This window comes from Podarcis cretensis (genome assembly GCF_951804945.1).
Source record: "Podarcis cretensis genome assembly, chromosome: 16".
NCBI lineage: Eukaryota > Metazoa > Chordata > Lepidosauria > Squamata > Lacertidae > Podarcis > Podarcis cretensis.
The window spans coordinates 6,939,362-6,950,643 of record NC_137186.1 but is presented as its reverse complement, the minus strand read 5'-3'; the positions used below and the strand labels follow the sequence as shown (position 1 = coordinate 6,950,643).

General features: G+C 43.8%; 1 long non-coding RNA gene across 1 annotated transcript in view; it reads right to left on the bottom strand.

Annotated features, from left to right (window-relative positions):
- LOC307205822 overlaps positions 1–11,282 on the bottom strand; it is a 37,502-nt gene that overhangs the window by 4,771 nt on the left and 21,449 nt on the right. The window lies entirely within an intron of this gene.

The following is an 11,282-nucleotide window of genomic DNA, read 5'->3' as shown; positions in this document are numbered from 1 at the left end:
CACATCTGCAGTGTCTTCTTCCATCACCCCATTGCCATTGTCATAATTCATCACACCTCCATGGTTTCCCCAAATTTTCAAATGTTGCTGCATATTATAGTTATTCCACACCTTATCTTCAACACAATTTTCTCAGATAAGATCTGCTGTTTTTCTTATTCAAAGCATACTTGTGTTTTAACAAGTTCACAGTAGGTTTTCTAAAAAGAAATAATCTATGAACATTTCAGGGACGTGGGTGGCGCTGTGGGTTAAACCACAGAGCCTAGGACTTGCCGATCAGAAGGTTGGCGGTTTGAATCCCCGCGACAGGGTGAGCTCCTGTTGCTCAGTCCCTGCTCCTGCCAACTTAGCAGTTCGAAAGCACGTCAAAGTGCAAGTAGATAAATAGGTTCTGCTCCGGCAGGAAGGTAAACGGCATTTCCGTGCGCTGCTCTGGTTCGCCAGAAGCGGCTTAGTCATGCTGGCCACATGACCTAGAAAAACTGCAAACAAACACCAGCTCCCTTGGCCAATAAAGCAAGATGAGCACCGCAACCCCAGAGTCGGTCACGACTGGACCTAATGGTCAGGGGTCTCTTTACCCTTTACCCTTTTTATGAACATTTCCTACAACTCCTTAAAGTCTGCCTCATCCTTACCTCTAATTCTACTTGTTAAACTTGCCAATTCTGAAAAATTCCATCAATTTCAGCTGCCAATCTTCTAAAAAAACAAAAACAAATCTTTACTTGGTACAAAAAGGAAGACAAAGAGCTGACAAGTTGGAATCTATAGTGAAAGAAATCCATAAATGGAGGACTACGACAGAGAAGATCCATTTCTCTCAGAGGTGGCAGGAAAAGGAGGGCGTCAGTTGATGATCTCAGTGTCTGGATAGCTGCACATGGGGATAGATGGGGTGTTTTAGGTGGTTCCTAAGCTGTATAAAATTGGAACCAATCCTGATGGATTTGAAGGAAACTTTCTACTTTGATCCAGTTCCAAACTCAGGAAGTAGTGTAAGGGACACACACAATTCAGGCAGTTTCAATCTATTCCACACAGGAATGTCCATCACTCAATAACACAACGTGTGATAAAGGAATACATCTGGATGTTAAAGGTCAGTGGAGCGGCTTTCACTATAGGGAACCCCCATCAACCCTAGACAGCAGTGATTATTGGTCCCCAATGGGACTGGTAGGGCAGAAGGCTGGGAAGCCTCCAGTAGATTGTGTCAGAGTCAGTCAGGAACAGTCAATTCATCCTAGTTTGGTCCTCTCTCTCTCTCTCTCTCTTGTATATAATTTTTATTAAATTCTCTGTTTTACAATTTAAAATACTCATTTTTACATCCCTGAAATATCAATGACTTCCCTTCTTCTCTTTCCATGGTTCATTTTACATATCGTAAATCCCTGCATATTTTACAAAAACAATTCAGTATTTGCTTATTGCATACCTCAAAACTTGTTGAATTCATCTTAATGCTGCCAATGTTTTCAGCTGTACACAATTATTTCCCATATATTCAATAAACGTTTTCCAATCTCCTCTAAATGTACGTTCTTCTTGTTCTTTTATTATATATGTTAAGTCTGCAAGTTGTGCATATTCTGTCAACTTAAGTTGCGATTCTTCTTTGGTTGGGACCTCGCTCGTTTTCCATTTTGGGGCTAGCAAAGCATGACCTGCAGTAAGATGACGGTAAAGGACCCCTGACAGTTGAGTCCAGTCGTGAAAGACTGTGGGGTTGCGGCACTCATCTCGCTTTACTAGCCGAGGAAGCTGGCGTTTGTCTGCAGACAGTTTTTTCGGGTCATGTGGCCAGCATGACTAAGCCGCTTCTGGTGAAACCAGAGCAATGCACAGAATTGCTGTTTACCTTCCCGCCGGAGCGGTACCTATTTATCTACTTGTACTTTTTGGCGTGCTTTCAAACTGCTAGGTTGGCAGGAGCTGGGACCGAACAACAGGAGCTCACCCCGTCACGGGGATTCGAACTGCCGACTTTCCTAGTGGCAAGCCCAAGAGGCAAGCCCAAAAATAACCCTTTTTGACACCTGGGAATTTCAGTCTGAATTATTCCTGACAGAAAGCACTCCGGGTTTTAGGGGGAAAGTACTTTTACAGTGGTACCTCTGGATACGAACGGGATCCGTTCTGGAGCCCTGTTTGCATCCTGAAGCGAACACAACCCACGTCTGCGCAGGTCTCGATTCGCCACTTCCGCGCATGCGCGTGACATCATTTTGACTGTCTGCGCATGCGCGAGCGGCGAAACCTGGAAGTAACGCGTTCTGTTACTTCCAGGTTGCCACGGAGCGCAACCCGAAAGCTCTAAACCTGAAGCAACTTCAACCCAAGGTATGACTGTAAACATTTTTTTTTTCCTTCAATTCATTATGGATCATTTCCAAATACTCTTTTACCCTTTTACAAGTTCACCGCATATAGAGACCTGGGAGAAGAGAGGGTTGAGGAGGACTGGAGGAAATTCAAGATTTATTTACAAAAATACTGTAATTTGGTTGAATCTTAAGAAGGATGCTAGATCATAAATAATTGCCCACCACTGAATTAGATCTGATTTTGATGATAAGTGAGATTAAGGAAAATATATTTTTTTTGGAGAATTGCTAGATTTTATTTAAACGAGCGGAGATAAGATTGTAAACAAGTGGGTAATTTGCTTGGAAAATTTTTTTTTGTAACGATGTAAGTGGGAGCGGGAGATGCGAGGGAGTCCAAAGAAGCGACAAAATTATGTTATGATATAAGAAATGTTGTTTAATATTTACACATGTGTATTCAAAATACCTTAATAAATATGCATTTAAAAAAAAAATACAAGTTCACCGCATATAAAAGATCGTGCTAGTTTGTTCCTCATTCTCTTTCTTGTCGTGTCCTACAAAGATGATGATTTATAACGACAAAGATGGCACATTTGCCCGATAATAAATGTTGGAAATGTAAAGAGACTGAAGGTACATTCTTTCACCTTTGGTGGATGTGCCCAAGGATTAAGGCTTTCTGGGAGATGATTTATAACGAAATGAAAAAGGTATTTAAATATACTTTCTTGAAAAAAACCAGAGGCCTTTCTCCTGGGCATGGTCAGCCAATTGGTGCTAAAGAAGGATAGAACTTTCTTTATGTATGCAACAACAGCAGCAAGAATACTCATCGCGAAGTATTGGAAGACACAAGATCTACCCACCCGGGAAGAATGGCAGATGAAGGTGATGGAGTATATGGAACTGGCGGAAATGACTGGCAGAATCCGAGACCAGGGAGAAGAGTCGGTAGAAGAAGATTGGAAGAAATTTAAAGTCTATTTACAGAAACACTGTAAAATTAAGGAATGTTAGAGGGAGGTTGGAATGAAGCTAAGTGGTTTTAGCAATAATGTTGTTAAGGGGTACGTAAAAATGGATTGTTAACATGTAAAAATGTAAAATTATAATTTATTATGACAAAGTATCAAGATAAATGCAAAAAGGGTAAGAACTTGCTGAAACAACTATTGAACTAGAATACAAAAGAGGGAGGTGTGAGGAGGTCAGGGAAATAAGTAAATGAATGACAGGACATGGAAAGATTGAAATGTTTTTAATTGCTTTTTAATTCTTTTTTGTACTTTGTATTTTTTTTGTTTTCTTTTTCTCTTTTTTATTTTTGTAATCTCTTTGAAACTTTAATAAATATTATTATATATAAAAAAGAGAGACTGAGGTTGGTAGGGCAGGGTCTCATTCACCCACAGGGCACATTACAATATAAAAACACACCATAATAACAATCTAAAACAATAACCCACCAAACATGGTTTGAAAGGCCATAGATCGTTTAATTAGCCAAAGGCCTGGGAGAAGAGAAATGTTTTAGCCTAGCACCTAAAGATGTTTAGCGAGGACACCAGGCAAGCCTCCCTAGGGATAGCACAACCATGATAAGCATGATTTAGAGTCTACATAGCATATATTATTGCACTGCCCCTTTAAGAAACCTACAACGTTCCCTGTGGGGAGAGTCAGATCCTGCTTGCAGACTTCCTAAGCAATCTGATAGGCCACTGTGAGTTTAGGTCTTTAGGATCCTGGACTAGATGGGCCACTGGCCTGATGCATCTGCAGGGCTGTTCCTCTGTCCTCATCCTGTTTCTTCCAGCTGTGAAATGCTATTAGCCAGAGTAGTTAAATAGGTTCAGATGAGCATAGGAACAGAGGAAACTGCCTTACACAGAGTTAGGCCATTGGTCCATTTAGTTCAGATTTCTCTACAGCGGTACCTCGGTTTAAGAACAGTCCGGTTTAAGAACAATTTGGTTTACAAACTCCACAAAACCGGAAGTAGTGTCTTGGTTTGGGAACTTTACCTTGGTCTAACTACGAAATCTGAACAGTGGAAGGGCACCGGCGGCGGGAGGCGTCATTAGGGAAAGCGCGCCTCGGTTTAAGAACGGTTTCAGTTTCAGAACGGTCTTCCGGAAAGGATTAAGTTCGTAAACCAAGGTACCACTGTATATTCATTTTCTGTCTGTCTCCAGGGTTTCAGGCAAGCAAAATTCCCAGTCCTACTTGGTGATTCTAGGGATTGAACCAGGGACCTTCTGCATAAAAAACACTTGCGCACCAGCTAAGCTATATTCCTTCCTTATTAACTTCTCATGAAAGATAAGACAATCAGTGGCAACTGGTTACATTGGCTATGCCCTGCCTCCACTGTATGCCTCTGAATACTAGTTGCTAGGAACCACAGGTGGGAAGAATCATTAATAGAATTGTAGAGTTGTAAGGGATCCTGAGGGTCATCTAGTCAAACACTCTGCTATTTATTTATTTATTTGTTTGTTTGTTTGTTTGTTTGTTTATTTATTTACCTACCTACCTACCTACCTACCTACCTACCACCCTATACCCAGAGGTCTCAGGGCGGTTCACAGAATAAAATCAAAATATAAAACCACAATCAAATCAAAATAAAAACATCAACCCAATACCCCCCCACCCGCAAAAAACAACAACCCTGCATTTTAAACGGGCATGGTTAAAAAGGAATGTTCTACAGGGTCTGAAAGACGGAGCTCTTCTGCCTGGCCTTTGGGCTGGGCTCAGTCTAACACCCCCTCTCATTTATTTATTTTTTGATGGAACCCCTCCTATGGGATTTTGTATATAAATTTTCCCTTGGCTCTTTTTGCTGGCCCATGTAGGACCACCATGGATAGTTGGCCCTGGTGAATATCTGACGTTTTCTCCCATTAGGGCTTTCATCTATGGGCTACCACTAAAATGAGGCTGCATTTTAAGCTGCATTTATAACTGTATTCTAACTTCTATTTTAATCAATTGTTTGTTTGGTTTAGTTTGGTTTGGTTTGGTTTGGTTTTCAATATTTTTACTGTATTTATGTATTTAGCTACCTTAAGGAGGGGAGGGAGTGGTATAAATAACTTGTTGTTGTTGTTGTTGTTGTTGTTGTTATTGTTGTTGTTGTTGTTTCCAGCAGATATCTTCTTGCGCCATTTTACATTGTGAACTGTCCTGCAATCTTCTGATATCCAATTCAATGCAAATTGAATAAATGACCCATGGGGTCCCTTCTAATTCTACAATTCTATGATTCTTTACAGTGGTACCTCAGGTTATAGACGCTTCAGGTTACACGTTTTCAGGTTACGGACACATAGAAACCCAGAAGTACCGGAATGGGTTACTTCCTGGTTTCGGCGCTCGGGCATGTGCAGAAGCTTTGTGCATGTGCAGAAGTGCCAAATTGCGTCACGCACATGCACAGACTGGCTACTGGTCCCATCACCTACTGGCTACTGGTCCCATCACCTCCTGGCAAATAGACCTGGTCCCATCACCTCCTGGCAAATACTGGTCCCATCACCTCCTGGTCCCATCACCTACTGGTCCCATCACCTCCTGGCAAATAGAAGGGGAAGAAATGGAGGCAGTGAGAGATTTTACTTTCTTGGGCTCCATGATCACTGCAGATGGTGACAGCAGCCACAAAATTAAAAGACGCCTGCTTCTTGGGAGAAGGGCAATGACAGGCCTAGACAGCATCTTGAGAAGTAGAGACATCACCTTGCCAACAAAGGTCCGTATAGTTAAAGCTATGGTTTTCCCAGTAGTGATGTATGGAAGTGAGAGCTGGACCATAAAGAAGGCTGATCGCCGAAGAATTGATGCTTTTGAATTATGGTGCTGGAGAGACTCTTGAGAGTCCCATGGACTGCAAGAAGATCAAACCTCTCCATTCTGAAGGAAATCAGCCCTGAGTGCTCACTGGAAGGACAGATTGTGAAGCTGAGGCTCCAATACTTTGGCCACCTCATGAGAAGAGAAGACTCCCTGGAGAAGACCCTGATGTTGGGAAAGATGGAGGGCACAAGGAGAAGGGGGCGACAGAGGACGAGATGGTTGGATAGTGTTTTCGAGGTTACCAGCATGAGTCTGACCAAGCTGCAGGGGGCAGTGGAGGACAGGAGTGCCTGGCGTTCTCTGGTCCATGGGGTCACGAAGAGTCGGACACGACTAAACGACTAAACAACAACAACATGCACAGACACGGCACTGTGGGTTGTGAATGCTGCAGGTTGCAAACGTGCCTCCCACACGGATCACATTCACAACCCGAGGTTCCGTTGTACTTCATTGTCTCCTTTTCCTTCTAGTGGCCAAAAGGAGGAACAACCTCCACCAACCAAGCGGTGGATGAAAAACGTACATCATTTGGCAGCTGAGGCTTGTCAGGAGTGGGAATGGAATGTCCCAGCAACCAGACAATGGTACTGGCTTCTCATGTTTGGAATGCATGACTCATCCAGCTTCAGGCCAAACTGTTCTTGGATTTGGATGTTCCACTCAGGTACTCTGCGGTGAGATGCCAGGAAGCCACAGGCTTATGTGGGGCATGTTGAACCTCACCTGTTGATGTTGAAGTTGGAACATCCCAGAAGCCAGAAGCAATTGGCCAATGACACTCCAGCAGCTGTGATGCTAGACGGCTGAAAATGGCTGAGGAACCTCTTCTTTCCAGGCTTGGAGGAGCATGCTGGATGCTCAGGCAGGAGGAGACCTATGATCAGTTAGTCACAACATCAAACAAAGCCCTGCATGCCCATAAACAGAGAATTGTTACTTGGGAATGAGGATAGATCTGTCAGCAAGACTATGGACATATCATCTTAATATCTATCATTGGGCTTCCAATAGGCGTGCTGACTACCTAAGCTACATTCCTTCTCTATTAACTTCTCGTGACTGCTGGTCACAATCGCTATGCTCCGCCTGCACAGTTGGGGACAATATGCCTCTGAATACTAGTTGCGAGGAATCCCAAGTCTAGAGAGTTGCTATTATTAATAAAAAATAATTAATTTTCTATGCCACCCTCTATCTGAAGATCACGTGGCACTTTACAATATAAAAATATATAAATTCATACCGCAATAATGAGCAAAAACAATGCCACCCAACACAAATTTTAAAAGATCATCGATTGTGTAGTGAGTCAGGAGCAATGTTTTCAACTGGCGCCTAAAGAAATGCAACAAGGGCAGCATGTGGGACTCCCTAGGGCTAGCATTCCACAAGCGGGGAGCCAACGCAGAAAAGGCCTGTTCTCCCTCGGCCACTAAAGCGAGATGAGCACCGCAACCCCAGAGTCGTCCGCGACTGGACCTAATGGTCAGGGGTCCCTTTACCTTTACCTAAGGAGCCCCACAATACCATAGCACCAAGTGCTGGTAAGAGATGGCACTTTAGAGATTGCTTACACATGAGGTGTGTCGATTCTGAATTTGTAGACACATGCTATGTTGGCAATCTTCAGTCTGTTGGCTCCAGAATTCTCAAAGACTGGGGTATGTGGCTGGATCCAGTACCTCCTCTGACATCTCCAAGGGCCCTTCAGCAGGTTCCTTTCCCTAGAAGGTCCTGGATACTGGTTTCATGGGATCCTGAATGCTACTCAAAGTCATCGATCTTTGTCAATGTGAGGTGTCTGGTTCATCCTCTGAGGATTCTGTGTCTAGTACCAGGTCAAGGCTAGGCATCAGGTTCTTAGGCTGAGATCCAGTGGAGTGAGAGGCCCAGGATTACCTAACACTCTTTCCCAGGTGTATCTTCAACATCACAATTACCCCCTTGTGTCTGGGAGACAGAACTGAATGTTTGGAATGGACAGATCTGATATAAAATACGAGGAACACTGATTTTTGCCTTTGCTAAACTATTGCTGACTGCTCCAACTCCAGATTCCACACCACTCAAGCACAAACAGATATTTTAAATGCCATATTCTCTCAAAACAAGGAATACTTGCAATTTTCAAAATTTCAGAAAGTGGGGAGTTAAATTTGGATTCACCCCTTAGTCTGGGAGGTGCAGATCAAGTTGGTATGGATCAGAAGTCATGAAGAATCTCAAGCATTCACTCAAGTTTACCTCAAAAGTAAGACTGGAAGGAACAACACTGAAATGTATTGAAAAGCATTTTGCCTTCTGGCTTGTTATGAGCCAGGGAAACACACCAATTAAGTGAATCTTAAAGAAAAACATTCTGTTGGCTTCCTTGCCCAAGTGTGTTGATTTACCTGAGGACAGCAGTCTTTCAAACAATTGACCAATTTAGCTTATGGCTAGCTATATTTCCAAGACCACTTATAAACGCCATCTCCAACTCCTCGAAAGATTCCATCAACAGTGTCTCCAAAAAAATTGACACATCACTTGGGAAGACAGGCGAACTAATGCCAGTGTACTCGAAGAAGCAAAGATCACCATTCTTCAACATCAACTTCATTCTACTGGTCATGTTGTGTGGATGCCTGATTATCGTCTTCCAAAGCAAATTAAAAATGGAAAGCGGAATGTTGGTGGTCAACAAAAGAGGTTTAAAGACTCTCTCAAGGCAAATCTTTAAAAATGTAGTATAAACACCAATTTTCAGGCTAAGGAAAGTGATAATCAGCAACTTGGAAGGTTTAATATTCCAATAAACATCAATACCATTTTGGGGGAGGCCAATAAGTCAAGGGTGTGAAGGCATGTCTGCATTTTTGACATGAAAATATCACTGCAATATATGAATGTCATTCAAACATAGCAGCAGTGTCACGACAAACACATTTTTTGACGGAGGAACCAAAAAAACATTTGTGGAATGCCTGAGTGTACATGACATCTTCATAGAATCATAGAAGCATAGAGGTGGAAGAGACCACAAGGGCCATCGAGTCCAACCCCCTGCCAAGCAGGAAACACCATCAGAGCACTCCTGACATCTGGTTGTCAAGCCTCTGCTTAAAGACCTCAAAAGAAGGAGACTCCACCACACTCCTTGGCAGCAAATTCCACTGTCGAACAGCTCTTACTGTCAGGAAGTTCTTCCTAATGTTTAGGTGGAATCTTCTTTCTACATCTACTAATGGTCCAATTGAAATATCAGCACCAGGTGAGCGTAATATCAGTAGGAAGAGGGAGTTCACTGTTATTATCCCACTTGTCCTTCAAGTCAGATGTCCCCACCCTTTAACTGTCCTCATTCAACAGTATTATGTTGAAATATAGCCTGAATGTATATAAACCTTTTAAACAAGGACCATTTATAAACAGGGATCATAGGAATAAGAAATGATAAATAGTCTTCTACGTCATTTGTACATCACAAAAATAGCACAATAAATTCGCAGTGATATCTGCAACATATTGTTCCTTATTAGTGGTCAATGTACAAGTTCTTCATTCATGGAGTTGTTTGATTTTTTTTTTAAAAGGAAAGCAGGGCAGAAACAGCATAGGACAGGGCTAACAGAAAGCATTCAACATTGCATAGCTGAAATGCCTAATTAGAATCCCTTGTGCTTCGATTAAGTATGAGTAATAGTCATTTTCCCTCTTACGTTACCAATAAAGCATTGTAATGATGCAATATAAAATGGAAACGATATAAAGTGTTGATAATATGAGGAATGTGGAAGCCGGGCTCAGAGAGAATTATTTATGTTTAAATTTAAATATAGATCAACCAGACAAAATTATCTACCAGCACAAGTGTGTGGTCTCCAGCAGTGATGTGTGGAGTGTTGGCAACGTCCTGACCCAGGATGTTGGTTTTCGCCATGGGCTCAGCTGTTGCCCACTTCACTTTACACTTTGTTTGGTTTTGACTGGAGTAAGCACATTCCCCCTGTGGGAGGTACCCTTATTGTGAGTTGAAGACCCGCCACCCGCCAGGGATAAATAAGACACAGGGACACATATATTTTAGGTTAAACGGCTAAAGAAGGCCACAACTTTATTGGTTACAGCATGTGAGCGGTATTGGCTTAGGCATTGGATCAAACAATCTATACGTGACTCCACCCCGCTCGGCAGGGAGTCATTCAAAGGTTAACAGCCAGTGGGAGGAGCTTGTTGAGGCAAATAAAACTGGAAGCTCCCCCTGATGTCACCGGGGGTCATGCCATGGCCCTAGCCGCCAACAGGGCATCAGACAGGACTCACGACCACCAGATTCCGACACATATTCCAATGCCTAACAGCCAATACTCAAAAGTTGTGACGAATTGCCACGAGGTAGGCAAAAAACCAAGAGGCTGGTGTAAGGTAAAGATAAAGGTAAAGGTACCCCTGCCCGTACGGGCCAGTCTTGACAGACTCTGGGGTTGTGCGCCCATCTCACTTAAGAGGCCAGGGGCCAGCGCTGTCCGGAGACACTTCCGGGTCACGTGGCCAGCGTGACATCGCTGCTCTGGCGAGCCAGAGCCGCACACGGAAACGCCGTTTACCTTCCCGCTGGTAAGCGGTCCCTATTTATCTACTTGCACCCGGAGGTGCTTTCGAACTGCTAGGTTGGCAGGCGCTGGGACCGAGCAGCGGGAGCGCACCCCGCCGCAGGGATTCGAACCGCTGACCTTTCGATCGGCAAGCCCTAGGCGCTGAGGCTTTAACCCACAGCGCCACCTGCGTCCCCAAGAGGCTGGTGCTAATTCGCCAAATGGGTAAACAGTCCTACCAGCCCCCCCCCCCCGGGCAACCAGAGCAACCAACCAAAGTCTGGAGCAAGGTAAGAAGCATAGATATTACCTAAGGAAGGGAGGGCGGGTGATCCATCAACTTCTGGGCGCACAATGAGGGCATAGGGCTGCTGCGGCTGCTTGGATGCAGCTAAACCCCACCCCCAAGTCAGCCCTATTGGTTGGCCTACAGGCGTGGTGCAGCAGCCAGGTAAGCTGATGCAGGAGGCCGAAGACGCCCCCTCCCGCAGACGCGGGTACC